This window comes from Camelus bactrianus, chromosome 2 (assembly GCF_048773025.1).
Source record: "Camelus bactrianus isolate YW-2024 breed Bactrian camel chromosome 2, ASM4877302v1, whole genome shotgun sequence".
In the NCBI taxonomy this organism is placed as follows: Eukaryota; Metazoa; Chordata; class Mammalia; order Artiodactyla; family Camelidae; genus Camelus; species Camelus bactrianus.
In genome coordinates this window covers 118,720,612-118,729,214 of record NC_133540.1, presented here as the reverse complement: position 1 = coordinate 118,729,214, position 8,603 = coordinate 118,720,612, and the positions used below count along the sequence as shown (strand labels likewise).

Here is an 8,603-nt window from a genome sequence, read left to right as displayed (position 1 = left end):
TTTCAAAAGTATAGAGCAAACTTCCCGACAAGTTAAGAAATCAGGTATATTTAAAAGCAGCAGGGCTGAGCTTGGAAATCAATATGCGAATCTGCTTCTCTCCCCCTTTCCTTTCATTCTGTCATTTTCTTGAGTCAAGTTCTCAGCTCATCCACGTTCTCAGCTCAGGGTGTTGGGTTCATATCCTGTGTCTGAATGGAGGGCAGGTGCCTCTTCTGAGCACAGAGGTTGGAATCTCGTGGGTCTTGCTCGGCTTCTACTCAATGTAATCCTCATGGAGGTGTTGGGATTGTCATCTCTGATAACCCACTAAAACCTGCCCCATTGCCTGCCATGAAAGGGGTGTCAAAGGGTACAACGGTGCCGTTTCATTTGATGGTGACTAGGGAATGTTTTAGTAACCTGAAACCACTAAATCAGGTAACAGGCTCATCTCATCTTCCAAGTGTGCCTGAATTGTTTACATCCGTGTTAATTAGACGAATTATTTATGCTATGCTTTCATTTATACGCACCGTTCCCCCATAAACTGCTAACTTTCTTTTGATTCGTCTTCTGTATTCCATGTTCACGGTTTTGTTCTGCAGCTCCCTTCAGCGGCCAGGCGTGGGATTGCAGGGAGTAGCCTACCCCATAGGCGTTGAATGATTGTGTGCCAAGGGAATGTTTCCTTTGGGTGACTTTTGGCGTATTGTTACTGGGGAGGTTTCACGCAAGAGCTGTGCTTTTTATTTTTTTATTTTTTATTTTTTTTTGCCTGAGTGTTTGCAAAACCCATTCCCTCTGCCTGGAGCTCTCTGCCCTTCCACCTCCCACTTGCCCACTCTCTCATTTCATTAAGTCCTAATGACCCGCTAGCTCTCAGTCCAAACATGGCTTCTTCACGGAAGATTTTCCTGAACTCCCTCAGTAGGTCAGGACTCCCTGTCTTATATGCTCATAACACCTGTGCTTTTCTTCTAGAGAAGTGCTGTCCAATAGAAAGGCTATGCAAGCTACCTGTGTAATGTTTAACTTTCTAAGAACCACATTTTTTAAAAGTAAAAAAGCAAACAAGGTGAAATTAACACTAATAATGTATTTTACTCAACCCGAGTGTACCAGTTTCCTAGGGCTGCCATAACAAAGCAGCACAAACTGGGGGGCATTTTCTCATACTTCTGGAGGCTGGATGTCTGAAATCAAGGTGTCAGCCAGGTAGGTTCCTTCTGGGTAACATGAGGGAAATGTCTGTTCCATGCCTGTCTCCTAGCTCCTGGCGGTTTGCTGGAAATCTCTGGCATTCCTTGGCTTATAGACGACATCCCCCTCGAGTCTTCACGTTGTCTTCCCGCTTTACATGTTTCTTTATCTTTGCGTGGTGTTCTTTTGATAAGGACTTAAGTCGTCATGGATTAGGGACACCCCCTGCTTCAGTTTGACCTCGTCTTAACTAATTACATCTGCAATGACTCTATTTCCATATAAAGTCGCATTCTGAGGTACTGAGGACTAGGACTTCAACATGGGCCTCTTGGGGGACACAATTCAACCTATAACATCAAAATATTTAAAATACCATTTCGTCATGTAATCGACATAAAATTTATTGAGATATTTTTACTTTTCCTCATATTGAGACTTTGACATTTAGTGATGAATACAGCATACAGTGGTATAGTTTATACAGTGGTATAGTTTATATAGAACTGAATTTTCACTCAAAATACTTCATCTGTACTTAGAGTTCATAAAATTTCCAGTTGAAAATGCAGATTCACATATCCAGATTTTTCAAAACACACTTTAAAGTTTTCTAATAGCTGGAATGAATACCAAAAGACTCATTTTCCTTTGATATTTGCAGAGGGTAGGCACCCAGCGGGTCTTTGATCCTGAAGGAATCTGTAATGAGCGGTGAAGGTTCTAATAATTCAGGTCGGTCACGGCCCCTCCTTTCTGTCCTGCTGTGTGTGGGGAGCGTCCCTTGCTGCCATTATCAGTCCTGTTTGTGACATTATACACCCTTGGGTTTTTTTGTTCCATGAGCCAATCCTTTTTTTTTTTTTTTGCCAATTTGAGCTGAGTTTTCTGTCACTTGCTACTAAGAATGCAGACTATCCACCAAACAAGATCTCATTACATTCTCATGTCAGGAATTACCGTTTCCATTCCACAGGAGTCTGAGGTTGAAAGAACTTAAGTAACATTCCCAAGTTCGCCCAGCCAGGAAGTGGCAACACTAGGTTCACCTCCATTCCTTTCTGACTCCAAATGCAGGTGACATTTCTCACAGTCCACATCACCTCCTAAGCGCAGGATACATGAGAACCAGACGAAGCAGGAAAGGCAAGAGAACGGTGAATCAAGGTGCAGAATGACAACGCCAAAGCACAAAGTGTAACAGGGAGCTTCTTATTTCCTGTGCATCAGAAATTGGAAATTAATTGCATTCATGTACATAAGCGGAGGTGAGAACTAAAAAGGGGAGGCTAAGTAAAGACTCTTTAAACAATGTGTTTTCATTGGGGGAGGGTATAGCTCAGTGCTAGAGCACATGCTTAGCATGCATGAGGTCCTGGGTTCAATCCCCACTCCCTCCATTAAAAAAAAAATTAAATAAATAAATAAATAAATCTAATTAACTACCCCCCAAATTTTTTTAATGTGCTTTCATGAGTTGGGAGGAATAATTAGAAATTATTGTGTCAAGTGCATGTACACAGGGGCCTGAAAGTACTGGAGAGTAGAAAAGACAATTTAAGGTTTTACACGATTTTAGCTTTCTCCCTGGATTTGCTCTTTACCCGACTAGCAGTTTTGCAGTTGCCAGTGGCCCTTTGTGAAGCCCACAGGAGATGGATCCATTAGAAAACTTACAGTGGGGTTCAGTGGGGTTCGTCCTCCAGCTCGGTAAATCATTTGGGAGCATCGGAGTGAAGTGGAGGGACTCTGAGGAAAGGAAACTGTTCATCCTGGAGGGTGGCAGGCCAGGCCAGGAGACGTAGCCTCCTCTCTAGCAGAGACTGGGAGGCTGTTCTCACAGAAGATCTCACTAGTTCTCACACCCTTCTCCTGGATGGGGAAAGCGAGGCTCAGAGAGGTTAAGTAACTTGCCCGGGTCACACAGCACACAGTGGGGCAGAGCTGGTCTTCACTGTCCTTCATAAGCTCAGAAATCTGCGAAGCCTATTGGTGTTTCTTTTTGAATTTCTTTCTTGCTTTCCTTTCTCTCTTCCCTCAGTGCTTCGTTTTGTCATTCTAACTTCTCCAGGCCTCACCACCTTGTGTTCTCATTGAAAGACCTGTGAACACTAACAAGTCTCAGATGTGTTTACAACCCAGTCCCCGATGGAGGACTCTGGAGCCCTGGAGATGTCAGAAAGCTTCATGACAGGAAGTTGGAAGGACACCCAGCTCCCAGTTTTGTTTACTGCTCTGTTAACTGAGTATTCCAGGACACTATGTCAACCTAAGCACCTTCCAGGGTTTTTAGGAGAACTGTTTTTTTCCCAGAACAACATGGCACTTTGGGGCTTGCTGTAGCTGCTCTCCCATTTATGGCTGGGTGAACCTGAGCTCACCATTCTCTCTATCAGAGAATCAGTGTCCTCACCTCTAAAGTGGTCAAACAATAGTCCCAACCCCATAGGGGTTGTCAGGTGAATTATACTTAACACTTAGTTTTCCCCCTAATCATGCCCCCATCATGTAATGTGTATTTATATCTGTGCTTTATACATTAAAAAAACAAATTTTATCACCCAAGAACCAGCTTTCACACTGAGAATCTGTGATCTGTAGCATCTTATATCATCTTTCTATACCAGCCATTGAATCAAAGTTTCAGTGGCATCTATTTCCAAAGAAAATCATCAGTCCTGAGAACCTGATGAACAGATCACTTGTTTCCCAAGTCACATTCTTCAAGGGTCCAGGAAACATGGGAGCAGACTGGAAGATCACTGAGCTACGCCCTTTTGCATGTTGAATGTGACACAAACCACACCTCTTTTTAAAGTTAAAAAATCTGTCCTCTCTGGCTTGCAGTGCAATCTCCTCAGCACTGGCAGTCTTGCTGGTTTGGTCTAACCGCCTGGACTTTTCACAGGCAATCACAGGCCTTAAGGACACACTCTCCTCTCTGGTATATTGAGAATATTATGTATAAACACATATCTTCTTGCTACTCTGTCCAGTGCAGTCCACAGGGCTGTGGGAGGGGGGAACAGGAAGTATCTCTTACTTTTGTTGTTGTTGTTGTTCAGCAGCCACAACCCAAGCATGCACAACAAGATTTAGGTAGTGACAATTTGTTAATTACAAAATACCATAATTTGTGAATTACAGAAGTTTGTTTTCCCAAATTGGAAAAAACACTCTTGACAGGGGTCTATTCATTCATTCCAACAGATATTTACTGAACATCTGCTAAATGCCAGGCTGCATCCTAGGCCGGGGGGGATTCGGCAGTGAATGAGGCAGTGCACGTTCTTGGAGCTTCCCTGCTCTGGTGTGGGAGACAGATGATATGTAAGTAAATGCGTGGGGATGAGCAGCAGGAAGGAAATACAACCAGGCAAGGGCTGGAGAGTCAAGAAGGGAGTGCTGCCTTTTAGGAGAGGCATTTAATAAGGCGGGGTCATTTGAGGGATGGTTGGGAAGGTCATTCTAAGCAGAGAGATCAGAAGGCAAAGGGCTTGGCACAGAAAATGGCTTAGTATGTTCAAGGAACAGAAAGGTCAGGTGGCCAGCACAGAGAGATCAAAGTGGGAATGGGCTGGCTTGACAGCAGACAAGTCAGCAGGGGCCTCCCAGCCCACGGTAGGAAGATGGGTTCATTTCAGTGCCATGGGAAGTCCCTGGAAGGCAGGAGAGCGACCAGATCTGGCCCGTAAAGCAGAGAGTACACATAGCAAGTGAGAAGGGGAGCAGGCTGTAGAAGGGTCCCTATAGGACGTGATGGGGACTTGGACAAGTCACAGTACTAGGTTTGTGGTCTGGAATCTCTATTTTAAATAGTTACCAAAGTACTCAGTCTCAGCATTTTATATTCACCTGTTGTTTAACCAATCTTGAAGGCACTTACAATATAGATCAGTGGATATGACACATGAACATTAAACATTTCTTAATGGCAGCAGGGAGTGCGGTCAGACCCAAAGCATGGTGGAGACAATGCCATAAGAGTTTAAACAGGTATTGAGTGCTTCCTCTCCTGAGCTAAGCATTTCATATGCTTCACCTCCTGCCTCCGGGGTATGTGCGGTTGGCCCTCTGTACCTGTGGGTTCTGCATCCACAGATTCAACCATGTGTATTTCTTGAATTCCCAAAAGTTCCAAAAAGTAAAACTTGGATTGGCTGTGTGCTGGCAACTGTTTAGCATTTACATTGTATTAGGTATTATAAGTAAGAAAGAGATGATTTGAAGGATACGGGAGGATGTGCATCAGTTATATACAAATACTGTGCCATTTTATACGAGGGGTTTGAGTATCATGGCATTTCGGTAACCCCATGAAGCCCTGGAACCAATTCCCCTGAAGATACCAAGGGACGACTGCACCAGTATCCCCAAGTGAGCAAGTGCAGCTAACGAGCTGGTAAGTGACAGCTGGTACGTGACAGACCCAGGGTTTGAACCCAGGCCTATCTGACCCTCAGCTACAGTCCAGCTGGCCAGCTGATTCCTCTCCCACATGAAGGGTCCCTCCCAGGACCCTTTCTGGTCTAGGCTTCGTGAGTCAGTGGTGTTGTCCACGTTATCAGAGTCGGCAGGGGTTCTTGGCCCAATACAGAGGTCACTGAACATCCCTAAGAGAAGGAACTGTCTTCTTTACCTGTATATCCCACCGGCCAGCACACAGCCTGGCTCCTGGGAAGTCGTCAGTGCTCTCTGTTCAATGGGGGAAAGAATGAATGAATGAATGCACAAAATCAAGCCATTCATTCTGTTCCAAACCAGAGGCAGGCTTGCCTCTTTTTAAATACATTGCTCAGGCACAGAATTAGCACGTAACTTGCCTGGAGGTGTGCAGTGGCTGGGTGGACAATTTTCATTCATTTATTCGAACACGAATGTGATAAATATTTAACAAATGCATGTCATGTATAAACTACTGTTGAGGCCTTCTCCCCTTCCCAAATAACAGAAAGCTAAGCCGGGGGGTGGGAGTGGGGAATTAAAAACCTGAATACAGCACTTAAAAATTTTGACTCAGGAGTTCCAGTTTGGATGCATAACCACCTGGACGACCTTGATCCACCGAGACTCACCTGCTTCAGCTGTGAAATGTGGCTAATTGTACTGCTTTCATTAGGTTGAGAGAGCTGATCACTCCCTCCTAGATTCTATATGGTTAAATTATATCAGTATTGCTGTTGCCACTGTTATTATTAGTGTATCGCTTGGTCTGAAAAGAATCTTCCTCCTTATCTTTTCCCTTTTTCTTTCTCTTCCCCCTACCCGTCCCTAGCATGCAGAAAGAAGGCTCTGCCGTTAATTAGGTTGTGAAAACTCTTGTAAATGCATGAGCTCTCATTTTAGAGAATCTCCTTTCCCACTTAACTGATCTGAATCAAGCCTGCTTAATTTAATGAAGACACTAAAGTCATAGCATTCGATATTTTATTTCTCTAATAAAGATCACCAAGTGATGCTAACCAACCCCCAAAGCAAAGAGATTGCTTCTAAGTATTCTAAAGGGCATTTGTCAGAATGCAGCATGATTACCTGTTGAGTACAGGTATTGGATTAAATACCACCCTATAGATGGAAAGCCAACTTTGACACAAAATAATTGTAACATCATTTACGACAAAAACTATGACTTGTACTCCTTTGGATTGCATGAAATCACTGCAATTATTTTCTTGGCCTTTTGACTTTGCACTGAGCTTTCACGGTGGAGAGGTACTTTGAGAAATGAGTGAAAAAATACAGTGGGTCAGTTCGACCTGCTGTGTCAGCTGAAGACAGAATACATTGGACGGTTTCATCTTACCGTTTGAAATAGGAAGTTAAAAAATTAATTTTTTTTTTTTGCTTCTGTAAGAAATGATCACAATCTAGTGGCTTAAAAAGACATAAATTTAATATCTGACAGTTCTGGAGTTCAGAAGCTGTTTCACTAGGCTGAAGGAGGTGCTGGCAGGGCTCCGTTTCTTTCTGGAGGATTCAGAGGGGAGTCCCTTGCCTTTTCCAGCCTCTAGAGGCTGCCTGCATTCCTTGGCTGGTGGCCTCTGCCTCCATCTTCAAAGCACATCACTCCAACCTCTGCTTCCAACATCGCATCTCTTGTTTTAGTCTCTGACTCTCCCATCTCCCTCTTATAAGGCCCCTTGTGATTACACTGGGCCCATCCGGATGATCCAGAAAAACCCCCTCATCTCAAAACCCTTAATTTAATCACGTCGAGAAAGTCCCTTGTGTCAAATAAGGTACCTTATTGACAGGTTCCAGGGATTAGGATGTGTCGCCAAATGTGGACGTCTTTGGGGAACCATTATCCCATCTGCCACAGAGAGGAAAAGAAGAGAGAGGGATGATTCCAGATCTTCTAGGATGTAAGTAGAATGCCGTCCCATCCGCTAGAGCATTTTTCTTGAAGCGCATCTCCATGACAGGATCCAGGTCCTGGGCAGCTTTGTCCTCAATCAGTTCCTCGTCTTTCCCCTGCTCTGCGGTCTAGAGGCAGTTTCCCGGCTCCCACTACGTCAGGGGGAGAGGGACTGAAAGGGTTGGGAGGGTGGAGCAAGGGGGAGGCGGGGCTATTTCCTCCCTCCCTCTCCACCTCCCCAGCCGCGTCTCCCGCAGCAGCCGCAGCCCCTACACACAGAGCCCGGCACGGTTCCCGCGTCACCCCGGGGAGGCTGACCTGCCCCCAGCGACGGGCATAGCTTCCTGCTGCTGCTAATCTCGGGATTCCCTCTCTGCTTCCTTTGGCCTTCTTGGCTTCTCCCCCAGTGGTGTAACAAATTCCTGCCTTACTTTCCGTCTCTATAAAAACCCAGAGTGATTTGTTTCCCTAGTTGGTCCCCGATTGATACAGATGCGGAGGAATTCTTGGGGGAAAAGAGACACTTCTTTCAATGATACCGTCGCTGCTCAAATGAGTTCTGAAATTCCTTTCTCTTTGGCAGTTGTCTTAAAACCAAGTTTTCAAGCCCCCGCATAGAACCAGAGTATTAATTTTTGGGGGCTGCCGTAACAAATTCCCACAAACATGGTGGCTTCAAAGAAAATAAATATATTGTCTTAGTTCTGTAGGCCAGAAATCTGAAATCAAGGTGTCAACAGGGCAGTGCACCATCTGAAAGAATTAAGAGCAAATCCTAAATATGAAAACGAATATATGCGTGACTGGGACATTGTGCTGTACACCAGAAATTGATACATTGTAATTGATTGTACTTCAATAAAAATAAATAAATTTAATTTAATTTTTTAAAAAAGGAGCGAATCCTTTGTTTGCTTCAGCTTCTACGGGCTCCTGGCGTTCCCTGGCCCATGGCTGCATCACTCCAATCTTTGCCTCTGTCTTCACATGGGCTCCTCTTTGCTGCCTCATATCTCCCTCTTGTGAGACATTTGTCATTGAATTCACGGCCTACCAGGATATT

At 44.5% G+C, this 8,603-nt stretch overlaps 1 long non-coding RNA gene across 1 annotated transcript; it reads right to left on the bottom strand.

The window, feature by feature from the left end:
* Positions 1 to 622: 622 nt before the first annotated feature.
* Positions 623 to 8,334, bottom strand: LOC123619162 (uncharacterized). Its single transcript, XR_006727707.2, has 3 exons — positions 7,426 to 8,334; positions 2,860 to 3,054; positions 623 to 2,401 (listed from the first exon to the last, which is right to left on the bottom strand). It is a non-coding gene; the product is annotated as an uncharacterized LOC123619162 (long non-coding RNA).
* Between the last annotated feature and the right edge of the window lie 269 nt (positions 8,335 to 8,603).